Source organism: Canis aureus, chromosome 12 (assembly GCF_053574225.1).
Source record: "Canis aureus isolate CA01 chromosome 12, VMU_Caureus_v.1.0, whole genome shotgun sequence".
Classification (NCBI taxonomy): domain Eukaryota; kingdom Metazoa; phylum Chordata; class Mammalia; order Carnivora; family Canidae; genus Canis; species Canis aureus.
In genome coordinates, this window is record NC_135622.1 from 21,483,653 (window position 1) to 21,504,705 (window position 21,053).

The 21,053-nt window shown below is 35.2% G+C and overlaps 1 long non-coding RNA gene across 1 annotated transcript in view; it reads right to left on the bottom strand.

The window, feature by feature from the left end:
• Nucleotides 1-593: 593 nt before the first annotated feature.
• The window catches only part of LOC144324638 (uncharacterized), a 134,911-nt gene continuing 114,451 nt past the window's right edge, over nt 594-21,053 (bottom strand). Inside the window, exon 5 of the long non-coding RNA XR_013390070.1 lies at nt 594-820. This is a non-coding gene — a long non-coding RNA (uncharacterized LOC144324638). The remainder of the gene's footprint in view (nt 821-21,053) is intronic.

Sequence of the window (21,053 nt, forward strand, 5' to 3'; positions counted from 1 at the left end):
AACAACTTTTCCTCCATGCAAGTGGGTCTAGATATGGTGCAGGATATGAGTCTTTCCCCTAAGTCCTCTATCCAACAGAGGCCAATGCTGGGTTGAGACATAAAACTGAGGGTCATAGGGTGAAAGTCATTCTTCTTGGGCTAGCATTTGTTACTACTTATGCTGGAACCAAAATACACAATCATTCAGCTGAGACACACAACTCAGGGACACTTTAAGGAGGGCTTCAATCTCATAATTACTATATAACAGAGGCTCTGTAGAATTCAGGAAATACAGCACAAAACAGCCCATTTCAAAGCACAAATTTACCAGCAGGCAGCAACCTAGCTCAAAGAGCATGCTAGCAGCTCAAAATTATTGCTCACCTGCCAGCAGTAAAGCCAGTTAGCAAACCAAAGCAAAAGAAAGATCCCTGCTTGTGGTGGTCATCAGTTAGACATCCTACCCAAACAGCACCAAAGTTTTGTACATTTCATGAGAAAAAGATACAAAATCTGGTTTGTATGACAAGACCAATGACACTAAACAACAAAAGGTTCTGAATTTTTTTTTTTTTTTTTTTTTTTTTTTACTTACAGAAGGAACTCCTGGAGAGAGCAGGGAGGCACCAACAGGTTTCAGCTGACTTGAGCAAGGCAGAGGGAGTGGACCCAGCTTTGATAGTGGCTAGCGTGTGTGCATGGGCTGGGATTTTTATCAGGTTTGAACTTCCCACAGGCCCGAGAGGGCAAACAAGCAAACTTTCTCCTTATCCTACGTAGATATGGATATGGAAAAGGGAAGAAGAAGATGAGGCTTAAAAGCAGCAGTCATACATCTGAAAAAAAAGGGGAGAAGCCAGACCCTTTATTACACCCTTTAATAAACTTTGAATTTACCTTGTGAAAAATTGTACATCCAAAACTTAATAAAGCCCTCACTTTTTTTTTTTTTTTAAGCCCTCACTTTTGATTCTCTCCCCAAATACAGAGCGATAATCACTATAGATTCTTGAAACCATCATTTTCTATTTATAATTTCCTTTATATCTCAATTATTTCCCTATGAATTATTTCCCTTGGAGTCTCTTCTCTTGTTAAAAATAGAATTTGGTGGAATATAAACAGAATTATTCATAGCAGAAGGAAATCTTGGAGTTTGTTTCAATACTTTTTTCTGAAACAGGTGTTGAAATTAAATCCAGAGATTTAGCTCAAAAGACCCAAATGGGATTTTGAATTAATCTTGTCATAAATAGTTTTGTTTACTAGTTCATTTGTTTTGGGAATATTTGGAATTAATCTTTGACATCTGCATCCCTAGAAAGGCATGACCTCCTTATAACCCCTCCTTGCTTTCCTAATGTGGGCTTCTATCTCTAATACTCTCTTCTTCTCGAGAGAAGTACTGCTGGGAATTTCAATTCATTTGGCTAGACCTTTGATTCCTTACCTAAGTCTCGATAGCAAAATAAGAGCTTAACTTCTGTCTCTATCATGTCATTCATGACTGGGACCTGCTCCAAAAATACCACTGACCCCGCCTCATACCACATTTCAGTTATCACAATTGTTGGAAGACTCTTATTGCCAGAACTTGTGTTGGCTTAGACAGCGAGATTCATTTTGCGACACGCCTTTGATGCTAGTTCCGTCCCCTATATTAAGTACTGCTTTTCTAATTGGCTTCATCTGGATTGTCATCATTCCTCAGAGACAAAACTTTTCTATATTATAATAACTCTTAATAAGCAATTTTCTCCAATTTACCATTCTTTGGTAAAACAGGTAATCCAAATTTAGAGAAGTATCTGAGAAAAAAGGACCAATTCACAGTAGAGAATATAATGACCCTGCTCCTCTGTCTTATCTTCTCTATCTCAAATGGTATGACTAAATAACACTTAACACTAATCATTCTATATTTTTAGAAAAAGCTCCTTTTTCTCCAACTAGTTTTATGTAGTGTAATTTTTGAGTACTTATTATAAATTCAAATGTAAAGATTGTTTTTTAATTTTTTTATTTATGAGAGACAGAGAGAGAGAGAGAGAGAGAGGCAGAGACATAGGCAGAGGGAAGAGCAGGCTCCATGCAGGGAGCCTGATGTGGGACTTGATCCCAGTATTCTGGGATCATACCCTGAGCCAAAGGCAGACACTCAACCCAGGTGGACACTCAACCGCTGAGCCACCCAGGTGTCCCTAGAGGTTGTCTTTTAACATTCTTTCCCCATAGCTTACTACAGTGTATGTAACACCATGATGAGCAATGTCAAAGAGCTGACAAATCTAGTCTCGGGTTTAAGTGGCTGTCTTGATCAGTAACCTCTTGTTTATCCCCTATGTTTTGTCAGTTCTAGACCAGTGGTTCTCACATCTAGTGTGCATAAGAACTAGTTGGAAAGCTTGAAAGAAAACAGATTTATATGCCTCAGGTTCAGAGATTCTTATTCGGTAGGTGGCAATGAGGCCTATTCATTTGCATTTCTAACAAGCTCACAGTTAATCCTGTTGCTATGGTTCCAAGGACTACTTTTTCAGTATCTCTTTGTTCTATACCAGCATTTCTTTGTTGTGTTCTTGGATCACTTGTATCCAAATCACCTGGAAGGCTCCACACCAGATCCACTAAATCAGACTATTTTGAAAGAGGGAATGAGAAATCTAATGATAACATGTGAGGTGATTCCTATCTACACAAATGTGTGAGAATTCTGAAACAGTGTTTCTCAAACTTTGCTGTACATCATATTCACCTGGGAATCCTTAACTATTTCTGATGACTTGCTCCCACTTGTAGATACTTGTGTGAGGTGCAGTCAGGGCATCAGGAGTTATAAAATCTCCCCAGGTGATAATAATGTACAACGAAGTTTGGAACTACTGTTCTAAACAATATTTAAATCAGGTGTCTGAGAAATAAAATTAGAACTTTGCTAAAGGGACTTGTTATAATAGCTGAGCAAGTTAAGAAATTCTCAGGATTCGGGTTTGGAATGAGTTAAATCTATTCCATGCCTAAAATTGCCTTGTTTATTCAGTAATTAAAAAAAAAAAAAAAGTTCTCTTCATAAAGTCCAAAAGCCTTGTTCTTAAAAGAAATACATATTTAATGCTGGCATTTAATGAAGTCAGCCTTTTGTACAGAACTTTATTACACTTTATTTTAATTGGAATTTTAGTTCATCTTGTGCCTTCTGACACAAATCTAAAAGTCACGAGGGACAATTACAACATTGTCATGATAGCCCCAGGATTTTACATTAATTCCCTTGACTTACTGATAGGAACGTTCAAATCTTCCACTGATTCAGAGCATGCAGAAAGGGTAAATGCTGGGTAATATATTTTTTAATCTGTGTATGTGAGTGTATAAGAGTAGCATAAGAGAGTAATACTTAGACTTTGGGAGAAATTTCTTATCTCTAAACATTAAGAAACAGCTTATAAAGGGATATGCCAAATCTCCGTTTTGTGTGGAATTCCTTTTAAATTGTTATTTATTTAACTATTTTTTAAAAGATTTTATTTATCCATTCATGAGATACACATGAGAGAGAGAGAGGCAGAGACACAAGCAGAGGAAGGAGCAGGCTCCATGCAGGGAACCTGATGTGGGACTCGATCCTAGGACTCCAGGATCTTGCCCTGGGCCAAAGGCAGGCACTAAACCGCTGAGCCACCCAGGCATCCCTCATTTAACTATTTTTAAAGAGGGACTTGCATGTTTTCTATTTGGAGAAAGTAAAATGGAATAAATAGCTCTTGAATCCAGGTGATTCCAAAATATCCATATTTCTATAAACTCTACCTTCTCCTTTTTGGGTATACCAAAGTCCTTTTTACCTTTTCCTACATTCGCTCAAAAAATTGCAGTGCTTCTAGAAATGCTTCTTTTATCTACACTCCAGTAATTCCTTATGCTTCAGAGTACAGAAATTTTTCTGGTATGGATATAGAATAATAGTGATAAATAAGAATATACTCACATGCACACTTTTTTCTTGGTCTCTCTGTCTTTAATTGCTTACTGATTAAAGAAATATAATCCATTATATTATATACAATATAATTATATATAGATTAATTATATATAATCCAATATTCCAATGATTGTCATAAACTATATCTAGTATCTTAGAAACTGCTGAACTAAAACAGGAAAACCAAGAGACATTATGGGTAGCATTAAAATAGCTCAGGATATATAGACTCTCATTATAAATTGGCTTTTGGTGTTGGACTCATGCAAAATCTTCCATTTTTCTAATAAGAAAGTTTTGAAGAAACCAGTGCTTAAAACTGAAAAAAAATAGAGACTAAAAGAGAAATGTAACAATGCTCTCTTGGAAAAAAAAAATTACTAAGTATAATGAGAATGGATTTGCAGTAAGAAAAATTGACTTGTTCAAAAATATGGACTGGTCTTATACATGGCACAAACATAGGAGGAGGCTTTAAGAAAAAACTAATGTGTGGTCTCGTGTGGATTCCATAAAGTCATTATATCTAGCAAAAGGGGGAAATCTGAGAATGAGAAAGTTTGAAGATGAACTACATCATCATTGAATGAAAAACTATTGAAAGGAGTAAATACAAGATTGAAAGTAAATTTTTTTTAAAAAGTCATTACTTAGCTTGAGAAAATATAGAACTCAGGAAAAAAGTAAAAAAGAAAAAAGAGAGATTAATATGAAGATCAAAAACTGATGTGTTAAAAACAAACACCAGCTAAAATTGTAAGTTAGGTAACTCTAGGGGCTTGTGGTTTCACAGAAACATGGAAAAATCAAACAAAAATGATCACTATCAACTTTATCAGAACTCAGGAAAAATTGTTACACAAAGGTTTAATGTAACCAAGTAAATGCTGAATGAAGAAAAGGCAACTTAAAATGGTAGGAAAACATTTTAATTTGCCTGTGCCCTACCCCCACCCCTGTTCAGCGGTTGCCCTGATGCTATTGCCCACATTTCCAGTGTGGATCTCTGGTCCCCCTCTTCCTGAGGCAGCAGAGGGAGGAGGATAGACATTATTTATTAAAAAAAAAAAGTGTTTGTTCTAACTACCTCAAAGATTGCTTGAAGGGGGCTGCCTGGAGAGCTGAGGCAAATGCATGTTTTGTTTTGTTTTTTCTTCTCAAGTTATAGACATGATCCCTGGCAGAAAAGCAGAAAACAGTCCTCTAAAACATTGTAAGTCAAACACGCCATCCATACTGGGGAAAAAAAATTATAATTGAGGCAAGCAATAGTGTCTGATGCCTAGAAGAACTGGGGTGGAATCTTTGGGAAATGAGGGCATTTGGAAAGGTTCATGTACATTGGGGCATTTAGAGATTCACATGCAATATAAATATGGGGAGTAAAGCTAAACTGTAAATGTTAATTATACAGTGAATAGCCAAAATCATCAATTGTAACAACAAACAGGGCTGTTGAAGACCAATCTAATGAAAAAAAAGGGTCATTAGATATGGTGGGAACATAGAAATCTGAACAATCTAACATCTATAAACAGTAAAATAAAAACACCCAACTTCCCTTAGTGTTTCATCTATGTACTTATAAATGTTAAGGAGTTTTACATTTTATAAACACAAGATGGGCTCACTTTAATAATACAAATTTTAAGATTTTTGATTTTGTGTTTGTTATAAATTGTATTCACAATATTATTAGCCTGAGATATTGACACTGTTGTGATAACATGAAAATGTGTATATTCCCTGTGCCACATCATATTAGCAGGAAAAATGAAACACTTAACTGAAATTGCTGGTACTCTGAATAAATAAGCATGGTCACAGACTGAATTATTATTTTTTAAAGATTTAATATATTTATTCATGAGAGACACACACAGAGAGAGAGAGAGGCAGAGACACAGGCAGAGGGAGAAGCAGGGAGCCCAATGTGGGACTCGATTCCGGGACTCCAGGATCACACCCTGGGCAGAAGGCAGGTGCTAAACTGCTGAGCCACCCAGGGGTCCCCTGAATTATTTTCTTTTAGAAAATACTTTAAGTTTTATTAAAGTACTTTAATTTTATTTTTAGGGCCTAATGGGTTATATTGAATAGTTGGTTTCACCTCCTTAAGGTATATTACTAATATGTACAAAACTTGACATGTTAAAATCCCTTTCCTTTGGTAAAAAAAGAAAAAAAGAAAAAGAAAAAAAGACACGAAAGCCACATGCATGCCCATGGCAGGATGTGTGCTTAAAAAAATCCTGAGAAGACCCCAAGCCTTCTCTGCTGATGATCCTGATCCTTAGCCTCAGTGCAAAAAAGAAGGGAAGATTAAGACAAAGTTTGTAAACTGCCTGGCCAAGTGGAAGAGTGCTATAGCTCAGTGCCAATGTGTGAAGAACTGGGAAGTTATTTATCTCCCTCCCTAAACACTAGCTGAGTGTAAGCTAAAGGAAGAGAGATCTCAGGGACCATTCATGGCAAAGAACAAAGACCTGACAAAACCAGTTTAGAAAAATTACCAAACAACAAAGAGCTACAATCACAGCAAACAACAAAAACAACCCCTGAGGAGGGGGGAAAATATGATTTTCAGAATTACTACATTATCATATGCAAAATGTCCAATTTTCAACAACAACAAAATAGAAAGCATATATTTTTTTTAAACATGAAAATGGGCCTAATCACAGAAATAAACAGAAATTACCCCTGAGGAAGTCAGGACACTGCATTTATTAGATCCTTTAAATCAACTATCTTAAATCTGCTCAGAGAACTAAAGGAAACCAGAAGACCAGTGTATGAAGCAAATAAAGAATGCCAATAAAATGTAACATTTATAAAAAGGACCCAAACAGAAATGTTGGATCTTAAAAGGATAACTGAAATAAAAACTTATCACATTTTAATAGCAGATTTCAGTGGACTAAAGAAAGAATCAGAAGAAAAAAAAAAAAAAGAAGAAGAAAGAACCAGTAAACTTGAATATAGAAACTATATTCAACTGAAGGTGTCTAATCTGCAGTAAAAAGAGAAAAGAATGGGAAAAAATGGGACCTTTGGGATTCCATAAATCTACCAAAATATGAACTACACGTGTCCTGAATGAGTGGAGAGAGAAAAGGGGCAAAAAGAATATTTAAGAAATAAAACTTCCCAATATGGACAAAAATTCATGAATCTTCACATTCAAGAAACTCAGTGAATTCTAAGAAGGATAAATTCAGAGATCCACACACAAACACATTTATCATTAAATTGCTGAAAGCTAAAGACAAAGAGCAAACTTGAAAACAGCAAAAGAGGAGTGATAAATATGTAAAAGTGATCCTCGATAAAATTAACAGCAATATTCTAGACATCATAGAGGCCAGAAGGGAGAGGGTTGGTATTTTTAAAGTGCTAAGTAAAAACATTGTCAATCAAGAAGTCCATATCCGGCAAAACTCTCCTTGCTTCATAAGTGAAGGAGAAATTAAGACATTCCCAGATGAACAAAAGTTGAAGGAGTTTGTCACCAGCAGGCCTATCTTATGAGAAATGCTGAAGGGAATTTGCAAGCTGAGATGAAATGCCACAAGATAGCAACTGGAAGACATACAAAACAAAGCACTCATAAAATTAACTATAGAGGTAAAAGTAAAAGCCCGAGTTGTTGAATCTTTTATTTGTAACTTTTTTCCTAAGGGATAAAACACAAATACATAAAACAATTATATATCTATATTAACGGGCATACAACATATAAAGATGTAATTTGTGACAATAACATAAAAAGAGAAATAATAAAGCTGTATAAGAGCAGAGGTTTTGCATGCTATTAAAGCTTAGTTAATACAAATTCAAGATGGATTTTATAAATTTAAGATGTTATTTATAATTATCATGATAATGACTATGAATATATCTAAAAATATACATTAATAATGAGAAATAAATCAAAATGGTGCACTATAAAATAATCAGTAAAACACAGAAGCATACAGTAATGGAAAAAATGAAGAACAAAAAAAGCTATAAGACAGAAAATATATAGCAAAAGAGCAGGAGTATGTCCTTCCTTATCAAAAGAAATACTTTAGAAGCAAATGGAATAAGTTCTTCAAACAAAAGTTAAAAATTGGCAGAATTGGTTTAAAAACTATGATTCAACCATATACTGTCTAAGAGACTCATGTTAGATCAAAAGACAGAAACGTGGTTGAGAGTAAAAGGATGGAAAATGATATTCCATGCAAATAGTAACCAAAAATGAACTAGAGTGGTTATACTAACTTTGACCAAAATAGTCTTTAAGTCAAAGACTGTGACCAAAGATGAAAAAGGACTCCTGGTTTCTGGTCTAGCATGTAAGGTGCTTGGAAGATGCCACTGTCTTTAAAAAAATAAAAGCTGAATAAATTGAAAAATCAACAGTCCTTCTAAGATCCATCAGAGGAGTGAAGTCACAGGACAAACCATTGCCTCTAAAGTTGGAGACATAGGTGAATACAGAGTTTCAAAACTTATTGGAGAAGAAACCTCTGGAAGAACCAGTACTGGGGCAGAAAAACCTGAACTGTAATTTATTGTAAGAGATTCAGAATGGACAAATCTAAATTAAAAACTCCAGGGGGACATAAGTCATAAGAAGACTTACACTTTTGTGAGCTTTACCACTAAGAGCTCAACCAGGTTCTCACAAGGATTATTAGAGAAAAATCCCCTTGTGCTTCCAGCAGGAGGGAGAAGGAATCATTTAGAAATATGCCCAAGTATTCTATTCTTAAAAAGACTGCCCTCAAGAGTGAATATTTCACCAGAGCCTATACTATTTAGCTTTTATCAGAGCCTAGCTGCTCTGGAGAAAGGGAAATGCTCAACTCCAGCCACTCTAGCTATTTTGTTCCACCACCTACAGTGGGAAACAAAACAAAACAAAAACTGAGAAGCATGAAGTTCATAGTATAGATTCACAGTTTCTCTAAATGACTATGACCTACTCATAGGACTACGGAACACTACCTCACATTACTAACATTACTAAATGTTTGCTTACTGCATTTCATTTTACCCAGTGCATGATGTCTGGCTATCAAGAATAAAAAGAATAAAAACTGTAAAGCACAATAAAAAGTAAGAAGCACAGTTTGAAAAGACAGAACAAACATCAAAACCAGTCTCAAATATGGTAGGGATACTGGAATTAGAATGAGAATTTAAAACAACTATCATTAATATATTAAGGAGACAAAGGAGAGAATTATGTATTGATAAAAGTCAATTCATTAAAAAATATATAACAATTTTAAACATATATCTAGCAAACTAAAGAGTTCCAAAATTGACAACAAACACTGACAACATTAAGGGGAATGATAGATAATTCGACAATAATAGAGACTTCAATATCCCACTTTTGATAATGGATGTGAAATCTAAACAGAAGATCCATAAGAAATACAGGACTTGAGTAACACTATAAACTGATTAGATTTAACAGATATATAGATTATTCCACTCAAAACAGCAGAATACATATTATTTTCAAGTTCACATGAACCAATCTCCAGGATAGATCATAAAATATGAAACAAACAAACAATAAGCTCCATGGTTAAAAAGATTAAAATCATAGAAAGTATCTTCTCTGAACACAAAAGAATGAAGTTGGAAATCAATAACAGAAATAAAACTATAAAATTCACCAATATGTGGAAATTAAACAACACATTTTAAACTACCGAAAGGTCAAAGAAGAAATCACAAGTGAAATTGGAAATACTTTGAAACAAATGAAAAACAAAACTATGTAATGCAGTGAAGGCAGTACTCAGAGGGAAATTTATAGCTTAAATGCCTATATTAAAAAAGAAGAAAGTTCTCAAATCATTAACTAATTTTGCACTTAAAGAACTGGGAGAAAAGTAAACTAAACCCAAACCTAGCATAAAGGAAGGAAATAAAAATTAGACCAGAAAATTACAAAATAGAAAACCATCAGAGAGAATTGATGAAATCAGTTTGATTCTTTGAAAACATCATCAAAATTGAAAAACCTGAATCTATAAAGATTAAAAACAAAAAAGACACAAATAACTAAAATCAGAAATAAAGGTGGAGACATTACTATTGACCTTACAGAAATAGGATTATAAGAAATTTTGTTGTGAATTATTGCATACCAACAAATTTGATAATCTGTATGAAATAAACAAATTCCTAGGGGCACACAAATTACCCCAAATGACCAAGACAAAATAGAAAATCTCAACAGATCTATTCCAATTAAAAAAGATTAAATTAGTAATCAAAATCTCCCAAAAGAGAAAAGTCCAGGGCCACATGGCTTCACTGGTGAATTCTACCAAACTTTTAAGGAGGAATTAATATTAATCCTTTATTAATCTTAAATATTAAATATTAATATTTATTAATCTTATTAATCCTTTCCAAAAAAATCAAAGGGGAAACACTAGCTGACTCATTCTGTAAAACCTGAAGTACCCTGGTACCAGCCAAACAGACTCCTCCACAAGAAAACAAAACAAAAACAAAAAAACCCTAAAGACCCAAATCCTTTAAAGTACAGATTTATACTAAGGATGCAAGCAAGGTGGCTCAACATAAGCAAATCAATCAGTGTAATACCACATCACATCATTGAACAAAAGAAAAATTCACATAATCATCTCTACTGGCTCAAAAAGCATTTGACAAAATTCAGCATCCTTTCATGATTAAAACACTCAGAAATTATAAATAAATTGTAACTTGAACATTACAAAGGGCTTTTATTAAAAACTCATTTACCATCATAGTCAATTGTGAAATACTAAAATTTTCTTCCTAAGGTCAGGACAAAGCCAGGATGCACTTTCTTACCACCGCCATTCAATATTTTATCAGAAATATTAGAGCAAACCAAAAAAGAATACAAAATGGAAAGAAAGAAGCAAAACTTTCTCTATTCAAAGATGACACAGGTCTATAGATAGATAGATAGATAGATAGATAGATAGATAGATAGATAGATAGATAGTAGATAGATAGATATAGATATATATATAAAATCCTCAAGAATCCAGAAGAAAGCTACTAGAACTAATGAACAAATCCAGCAAAGTTACAGGATACAAGATTAACACACACAATTAAGTTATGTGTCTATACATCAATAATAAAATAATCTTAAAAGGAAAGAGGAAAAAATTCATTTAAAATAGCATTCATGAACTATTGGGACTTCATCAAGATAAGAAGCTTTTGCACAGCAAAGGATACAGTCAACAAAACTAAAAGACAACCTACAGAATGGGAGAAGAGATTTGCAAATGACGTATCAGATAAAGGGCTAGTTTCCAAAATCTATAAAGAACCTATTAAACTCAACACCAAAGAAACAAACAATCCAATCATGAAATGGACAAAAGACATGAAGAGAGATCTCACAGATGAAGACATAGACATGGCCAACAAGCATATGAGAAAATGCTCTGCATCACTTGCCATCAGGGAAATACAAATCAAAACCACAATGAGATACCACCTCACACCAGTGAGAATGGGGAAAATTAACAAGGCAGGAAACCACAAATGTTGGAGAGGATGTGGAGAAAGGGGAACCCTCTTACACTGTTGGTGGGAATGTGAACTGGTGCAGCCACTCTGGAGAACTGTGTGGAGGTTCCTCAAAGAGTTAAAAATAGACCTGCCCTACGACCCAAAGATACAGATGCAATGAAACGCCAGGACACCTGCACCCCGATGTTTCTAGCAGCAATGTCCACAATAGCCAAACTGTGGAAGGAGCCTCGGTGTCCATCGAAAGATGAGTGGATAAAGAAGATGTGGTTTATGTATACAATGGAATATTACTCAGCCATTAGAAACAACAAATACCCACCATTTGCTTCAACGTGGATGGAACTGGAGGGTATTATGCTGAGTGAAATAAGTCAATCGGAGAAGGACAAATAGTGTATGTTCTCATTCATTTGGGGAATATAAATAATAGTGAAAGGGAATAGAAGGGAAGGGAGAAGAAATGGGTAGGAAATATCAGAAAGGGAGACAGAACATGAAGACCCCTAACTCTGGGAAATGAACTAGGGGTGGTGGAAGGGGAGGAGGGCGGGGGGTAGGTGTGAATGGGTGACAGGCACTGAGGGGGGCACTTGATGGGATGACCACTGGGTGTTATTCTGAATGTTGGCAAATTGAACACCAATAAAAATTAAATTTATTATTAAAAAATAAAATAAAATAATAAAATAAAATAAATAAAATAAAATAAAATAAAATAAAATAAAATAAAATAAAATAAAATAAAATAAAAAAATAAAATAAAATAAAATAAAATAAAATAAATAAAATAAAATAAAATAAAATAGCATTCATGGGCACTAGGGGTGTCTCAGTCAGATAAGCATCTGACTCTTGATTTTGGTTCAGGTCATGATCTCAGGGTCATGGGATTCAGTCCTGCTTTGGGCTCTGTGCTCAGCAAGGAGTCTGCTTGAAATTTTCCCTCTGTCCTTTTCCCCACTCATGTGCGTGTGTGTGTGTGTGTGTGTGTGTGTGCTCTGTCTATCAAATAAATACATAGATCTTTTTTAAAAAATAGCATTCAAGCGGTGCCTGGGTGGCTCAGTCAGTTCAGCATCTGCCTTTGGCTCAGGTTATGATCTCAGGGTCCTGGGATTGAGCCCCATATCAGGTTCTCTGCTCAATGGAGAGTCTGCTTCTCCCTCTCACTCTGTGATCTCTCTTGCTCTTATTCTCCCTCAAATAAATAAATAAAATCTTTAAAAAATAGCATTTAAAGAGAAAAAAAAAATCTGTGAATAAGCTTAACTGAGAAGGTAAAAATATTTGTATACTTTAATCCCATGTTCATGAATTAGAAGACTTTACATTTTTTAAGACTTATTTATTTATTTATTTATGATAGACATAGAGGAGAGAGAGAGAAAGAGAGAGAGGCAGAGACACAGGCAGAGGAATAAGCAGGCTCTATGCCGGGAGCCCGACGCAGGACTCGATCCCGGGAGTCCAGGATTCACGCCCTGGACCAAAGGCAGGCGCTAAACCACTGAGCCACCCAGGGATCCCAAGACTTTACATTGTTAAGATGGCAATACTACCCCAAAGAAATCTACAGACTCAATGCAACTCATATCAAAATTCCAATGCCCCTTTTTACAGAAATGGAAAAGCCAATACTTGAGATTCATATAGAAATGCAGGGGTGCCTGAATAGCCAAAATCGTATTGAAAAAGGAAAACAAACTTTACTTCCTAATATCAAAACTTACTAAAAAGCAAAATTAAAAAAAAGACAAAAGAGGGTGGTACTCGTATAAGGATAAACATACTGGACTATGGAATGGAAATAGAGTCCATAAATAAAACCATACATCTATGATCATTTGATTTTCAACTAGGTGTCAAGACCATTCAATAGGGAAAGATTAGTCTACTTAACAAATTAGCACTGGGATAACTGCATATCCATGTACAAAAAAAATAGTTTTACCCCTAATTCACAACATGTAAAAATATGAAATCTAAATAGATCACTGACACAAATTTAAGGACTAAAGCCAGAAATGCCTAAAAGAAAACATAGGAGTAAATCTTCATGACTTTGGATTTGGAAATGAATTTTTTAGATGTACAATCAAAAATATTAGTAACAAAAGAAAAATTAGATAAGACTTCATCAAAATTGAAACTTTCATATATCAGAGATACCATCACAAAAGTAAAAAGTATGTATAGAATGGGAGAAAATAATTGCAAATTATGTATCTGATAATGGGCTACCATTAAGCATATATAAGGAACATTTAGAATTCAACAAGAAAAAGACAAACAAGCTAATTTAAAAATGGGCAAGAGAATTCAATAGACATTTCTCTAAAAAAGGAGTACAAATGGCCAATAAGTACATGAAAAGGTACTCAACATCATTATCTTCTAAGGAAAAGCAAATCAAAAACACCATGAGATACTATCTCATACTCACTTGGATTGCTATAACAATAATGATCTTTTAAAATGGAAACTAAAGCATTCCTAAGAATGTGGCAAAATTGGAACACCTATACATTGCTGGTGGGAGTGTAAAATGGTGTAGCCACTGAGGAAAATATTTTGTCAGCTCCTCAAAAAGTTAAATATAGAATTATCATGTAACCCAGCAATTCTACTCTTAGGTTTCTACCCAAAAGAATTTTTAAAAGGTGCTCAAACAAATACTTGTATCTGAATGTTCATAGCAACACTATTTACAATAATCAAAAGATGAAAACAATCCAATAGCTCATCAAGTGATAAATGGTCAGAGAAACTATGTTCTATACATACAATGAAGTATTATCCAGCCATAAGAAAGAAATGAAGTGGGCAGCCCCGGTGGCGCAGCGGTTTAGCGCCGCCTGCAGCCTGGGGCATGATCCTGGAGACCCTGGATCGAGTCCCACATCGGGCTCCCTGCATGGAGCCTGCTTCTCCCTCTGCCTGTGTCTCTGCCTCTCTCTCCCGCTGTGTCTCTCTCATGAGTGGATAAATAAAACCTTAAAAAAAAAAAAAAAAGAAAGAAAGAAATGAAGTACTATACATGTTACAACGTGGATGAACTTCAAGAACATTATGCTAAACGAAAGAAACCAGACACCAAAGATCACATATTGTATGATTTCATTTATATGAAATATTTAGAATAGGTAAATCCATAGAGAAAGAAAACAGATTGGTGGTTGCTAGGGACTGGGAAATGGGGAAGTGGGGAATAGTTACTTAATGGATATGAGGTTTCCTTTGGAGTGATGAAAATATTTTGGAACTAGACGGAGGTGACAGTTTCACAATATCGTGAATATACTAAATGCCATTGAATTGTTCACCTCAAAATTGCTAATTTTATGTTATGTATATTTCACCTCCATAAAAAATTAAAAAGTGATATGGTAGATGAATCTAATGAAAATAACACTTATCAATACAATAAAAATTTCAGAAGGGAAGAAAAGTGAAAAGAAGATACAGTTATCAAATTAATAATATAAATGAATAGTCCATGTATTAAGAGGTTCATTATGTGCCAGCAGATATTAACTTACATATATTCTGGTTAAATTCTATAGTCTAAAGGATAAGTATTAAATCATAAAAGCACTAAATGCCAGAAGCCATGCACAATGTGAAGAAGTTTAAAGGGGGGGGGGGCAGGTAAAGATTATGACTCAAGAATTTCAGGTTCATTTGAGTTATCATTTCTATATAAGAACAACTAATATTTTCTCCCTTCCTCCCTCCCTCCCTCCCTCCCTCCTTCCCTCCCTCCCTCCCCTCCTTCCTTCCTTCCTTCCTGTTAGCCTGCCTTCCTTTCTTCCCTTCTTCCCTCCTTCCTTCCTTTTTCTTTCCTTCCTCTCTTCCTTTTTTTTCCTTTTTTTCCTCTTCCCTTTCCCCTCCTTCCTTCTTGCCTTCCTTCCTTCCTCCCTTCCTTCCTTCCTTCCTTTTCTTTTTTTAGTGAACAGATATCTACTAGTCCTTCCTAGGTCGTGGTGTGGAGTGGGAAAGAGCTATTTCACCACATAACACTTTAGGGTCCAATAGCTGGTTCCCCAAAGAACAGCCCTTTTTCTCACTCCTTAATATTTCCTTCCTTCTTGTTCTCAAGTACAGTGACCAATCCTATCTCAGGACCTATCCAGTTTTTTTTTTTTTTTCCTTGCTTGGAAACTTCTCCCTTGAATTTGTATATGCTTATCTTCTGTTTCATTCATGTCTGTCAATTTACCCTTATCAAGAAGTTTCACCTTTCTATCTAAAATAGCACTCTCCTTTTTTCCCCCTAGTTATCCTGTTAGATTTTTCTCTATAGCATTTATTAACATACAACATATTATAAACTTGATTTTAATTATCTCTCTTCTCTGGATGTACATTTTTTTTAGAGGAAGGACTGTGTTTGGTTAACTGCTGTATTCTTGTGCCTAACACATAATAAATGTTAAATATATATTTCATTGAATGAATTAATGCATTGAACACAGGTGTAAACCAACAAATATTTCTTGAGTAAGTGGTGGAGATACTCGGCTACCCAGAGTAAAAAGCATTCAAGAAAAAAGAACAGTCCAAACAAAGAAAGAAAATTATAATTTGGTTTTAGAGCTGATGAGTATAACAGTATAAACTGGCTGGAGGAAACCTTCCATCTTGCTACATCTTGTTAAATTAGACTGAATTATAAAATGTTAAATGCTACACTAGCAATGCACTGTAACATGTTGGCAGGAGGGAGTAGGGAGTTAATGAACTATATGATAGAAGTATTAAAGGCTTAGATTCCCCAAAAACCAATGTTTAGCACCAGAATTTAACCCTAGAATTCACAAATCTAGTCAGTAACAAAAACTGGCAATACAATGGGTATGATCCTAGAGCCCAGGTTAGAAATGAGGCTGAGACTCATGATAGATTATATGAGACACAATTATAACTGGAACAAAAGCACCCCTGAGTTCACAAATTGTAGAAGGTAGACAAAGAATTATGTCAGAGAACTGTGCTGCTATAAGCTAGGAGAATGAATTAAATGTCATTTGCAACGACATGGGTGGAGCTATAGAGTATTATGCTAAGTGAAGTGTCAGAGAAAGAAAAATACCATATGATTTCACTCACATGTGGAATTTAGCAAACAAAACAAATAAGCCAAAGGGAAAAGAGAGAGAGAGAAACCAAAAACAGACTCTTAACTATGGAGAATAAACTGGTTACCAGAAGGGCAAGGGTTGGGTGGAGGGATGGGTTAAATAGGTAATGGGGATTAAGAAGGGCACTTGCTGTGCAGAGCACCAGGGGTTTTATGGAAGTGTTGAATATAATGTTATTGTACACCTCACCTGAAACTAATATTACACTGTATGGTAACTAATTGAAATTTGAATAAAAACTTTAAGAAAAAAGACCTGAAAATGAATTGTCATTGGCAATTATTTCCTTTTTTAAAATTTTAGTCATAAAGATTTTTGTGGGTGGGTTCTCATTAATTAAGCTCATGACACACTGCATAAGCAGCCAGACTATGACCTTGTAAAGCTTATTGGTGTCTAAAGTTTATACTTTTAAAATGTATTCCCTTTGAGACTGAAAAAGATAATGTAGACATTTTTTCCCTTTCAAGCCATGTGGTGGATTTAAAAATTTTTATTACAGGCTGTCAGCAAATCAATGGACAGTTAAGCACACTGATCAGAATTGATAAACTGGAAGGAGTGTTGTTGTCCCAGTGGGATTTTTTTTTTAAGTAATAGGAATAACTTGCTGAGAACATGTACATCCTCAAGGACAGACTTGGTAGCTGATCTGGGACTTACATTTTTTTTCCGACGTATAAGAAAAACATTTCCTTATAAACTTATTATTCCAAATGTTTCTATGCAGACTCTTGACTAGTATTTGTTCTTTTCTTATCCTGTCTGGAGAGCAAGAGTATGAGGTAGGTGGGAAAGCTGCATTCAGTGTTTTGAGGTCATTAGGTGACCCACTGCTGGTACAAGGAATGACCATGATCTTTGATGAACACTAGTCTAAGTACAGCAGGCAAAGCCAATCTGTTATTCTTTTCTGTTGCCATAACATTTGTCACATTTCTCTTACTATATCACATCATATAGATTTATACCAATATTACAATAGCCATTATACATCGTACGTTTCCATGTGCTAGTTGTCCTGACTGCACTTAGAGCTTCCCAATGATAGAATCCATGATTGATCATCTTTTTATTTAGCTTACTGCTTAAGACTATTCAAATGCCTATTTTATATCTGACACTGGGCTAGATTTGGGGATTATTAAGCCTGTGGGCTGGACTTTGATGGATGGCCATTTCTTATATTTTAATCAAAAATCCCGTCCTTTTATAGATGGGCTCTCATTGCCTAACTGATAAGAACTTGCTTTGATGACAGCCCTTCCTAAACCAAGGTTAAAAGAAAACAATTCCTTGGAGGCATGAATGTCTTTGTCTATATAAGATTATTTGAGCCTTAACAGAAATGGCCATTTTAAAGGATGAGAACTGTAAATCTCCAATGACTAAAATATCTCAAACTACTAATCCAAGGCACATGGTTGGAAAAATGCCTAAAAAAAAAAAAAAAAAAAAAGAAAGAAAAAGAAAAAGAAAATCCACCTCTGTTTATAGAACACTCCCATGCTTACACAACATTCATTGAATCCCATGTCCTATGATTCTCTGAGGCAAGAGCATAGGAACATTCCCATTCCAGAGAAGAAAAACTAAAAATTTACATTTGGCAACAGGCCAACTCTTAGCTAGAAAATAGGTCTTCTCACTTGACATCTCAGACAGCTCTTAGACAGAATTCTACCCTAGTGAATTATGACTAATGCACTGCTTATTATTAGTAAATTAAGTCAAACTATTCTCTTCCCTGAAAGAATGTGTCCCTTGCTCCTTAAGCCTGAGTTCCACATATTGAGATAAGCACAGAGTGAGGCAAATAGAGAGATCGGTGTTGTGGTGTGTGCAACATACTTGTTATTCATATAGAAGAGAGTTTGGATTTAAGAACTGATTAGGAAAGATGTTAGGGTTCAAAGCCGATGGTCAAGAAAGAATTCTTGAGACATCTTTGGTGCAAAAAGATGATTTTATTGGGATGCCTGAGTGGCTCAGTGGTTGAGCATCTGCCTTCAGCTCACGGAGTGATCCTTGGAATCCCTGGGATCCCTGGGTCCTGGGATCGAGTCCTGCATTGGGCTCTGTGTGGGGAGCCTGCTTCTCCTTCTGCCTATGTCTCTGCCTCTCTCATGGATAAATAAATTTTTAAAAAAATTTAAAGATGATTTTATTAAAACAAAGGGATAGGATCTGAGGGCAGAAAGAGCTGTATTGGGATCATGAGAGTGGCCCATTGTATACTTTCAAGTTGGGAGGGGGTTAGGGATAGCATAGGCCTCCCACGTACTTCAGAAACAAGGTTTCCAGGATCCTGAGGAGGCTAGCTATTGTTGGGAAAGGTATTTATTATTGCTTAGTAAACCCTCAAGTCATGAGATACTTCAGATGTATATCAGTGGGTCATATGCTTGGAGGATGATTGCCAACATGTATCTTGGGGAACAGAGATAAAGAAAGTTTCCAAAGGAATTTTTATATGTAATGTAGACTTCCAGGGTCCTGTGGGTTGGGTTAAGATTACCTTTTGCCCTTAGCAAAGTATTAACATGGAGGGAGCTGAGTCCCTAAAGGAATGTCACTCTGCCTGTTTCAAGGACCTGTCAATAGACTGGAAATAGTAGGAAATTTAATTATATTTCTTCTGTCTTTATTTCCCACATCAAGAACCACACAAAATATAAAACATGTTCTAAGATCCAAGAATAGGCCAGGTGACTTCACATTATTCTGTGCTTTTAGTAATTTCGCATATACTAAAGTACTACCAAGATGGTATGTGATGGCAAAGGCTGTATTTTAAAACTGAAGGTAGAATGAGTTGAACAAAGTCAAGGCAGAGTTAGCCAAGGAAAGCTAAGAACCAGTTTATTTGTTGTTTTCAACAGCAAATATGCTTGCAGCCCAAGTCTGCCTGCACTTTTTTCAGTATCACTGTTAGATGAAATTAAGCATAGTTGGAGAAACTTTAAGGTGAAATCCACAGTTTTAAAAAGTGTGATGCTAGGACCAAGAGAGAACAGCTTTATGTCTAAGGTCATTTAGTTTTGTTAACCAAAGGCCTTTTGTGCATGTTTAACTATATCACACACACACACAGAACACAGAGCTAGATCTCACATGTGGTATCCAGTGTGTCAAAATGCATTTAAGTGAGCTTCAAGGGTAGATTCCCTTTCCTACTACACTGAGATGGCTGGTTCTAAAAGTCATACAATTAGATCATTTTAATGCTTCCAGGTTCTGGAAACATCTGACAACACAATGTAGTATTATCTGAGATTAGGAAAGTCTTCATCCAAATTGGGGAAAATGGCAAATTAAGACTTTATACAAAGTCACAAAAACAAATAAGCTGGCAACTGTGAAATAATAAAGGTACTAAGACTTTTTACAGTGTATGGGACACCGCTTAGAAAAGCACTGGAATCTCTTCAGTACAGCCCTGTCCTTATCCATTTAACATGAAGATAAAAGATGGTGTGTTATAATGAAGTTCTTTGACTTTCATTTATTGTTGTGTATTAAATATTACATATTTTTAAATCTACAACGTTTTATCAACTAGCTTTTATGGAAGTTCAATGTGTACAACACGTAAAAATGGAGCTCCTTTGATCGAAGCTGGGGGAGAGCAAAGGCCAATCCCCATCCACTTGGTCCCTTATCCAATCATCATAGTATTGCACAAACATTCACAGATATATTTTCAAGGACCTTTTTCCGGACATCTTTGTAATTAGCAAAATTTAAGGAGAGGAAAGCCTTTAATTACTAAGTTGTTAAAGAAAGTGTTACATACCACATTATAGAATGCTATTATCATCATCACAATAAGTTGATATAAATCTGACGTGGAAAGATATTCATAACACATCATTAAACCACATAAACCAAGTAAAGCCCTAAACATTGATAAATGATATGAATATATTGATCACATTAAAAATTTTTTACATATGTGTACATACATAAATTCACATACATTCAAAGAAATAAATGAAAATCATGATGTATGCACATTTGTTCTGGAAAATGGAGAATAAATTTTAATACTACCCATTCTTTGAGAAAAAAGTAGAAGGAGTGATCCCCACATAAAACTTTGATTATGTTTTATCAAAACATGATATCAAAACATATCAAAATATGTTTAACATATTATGTTTTATAAAATATGTCACGTTAAGTCAGCTGCAAATGATTAAAGCTCCTTAGGCAGAGGTTTGATCTGGGAATCCTCCGTTTGGTAAAGCAATTAATGAATGATATTCTTTATTCACACATACCCCCTTGCCCCATGTGCAAAAGCAGCTCTGGGTAGAGCCAGTGATCATTTCCCATTGGAGGAAATGACAGATAGATTTTTTTAATAGTAATTATATTTATTAA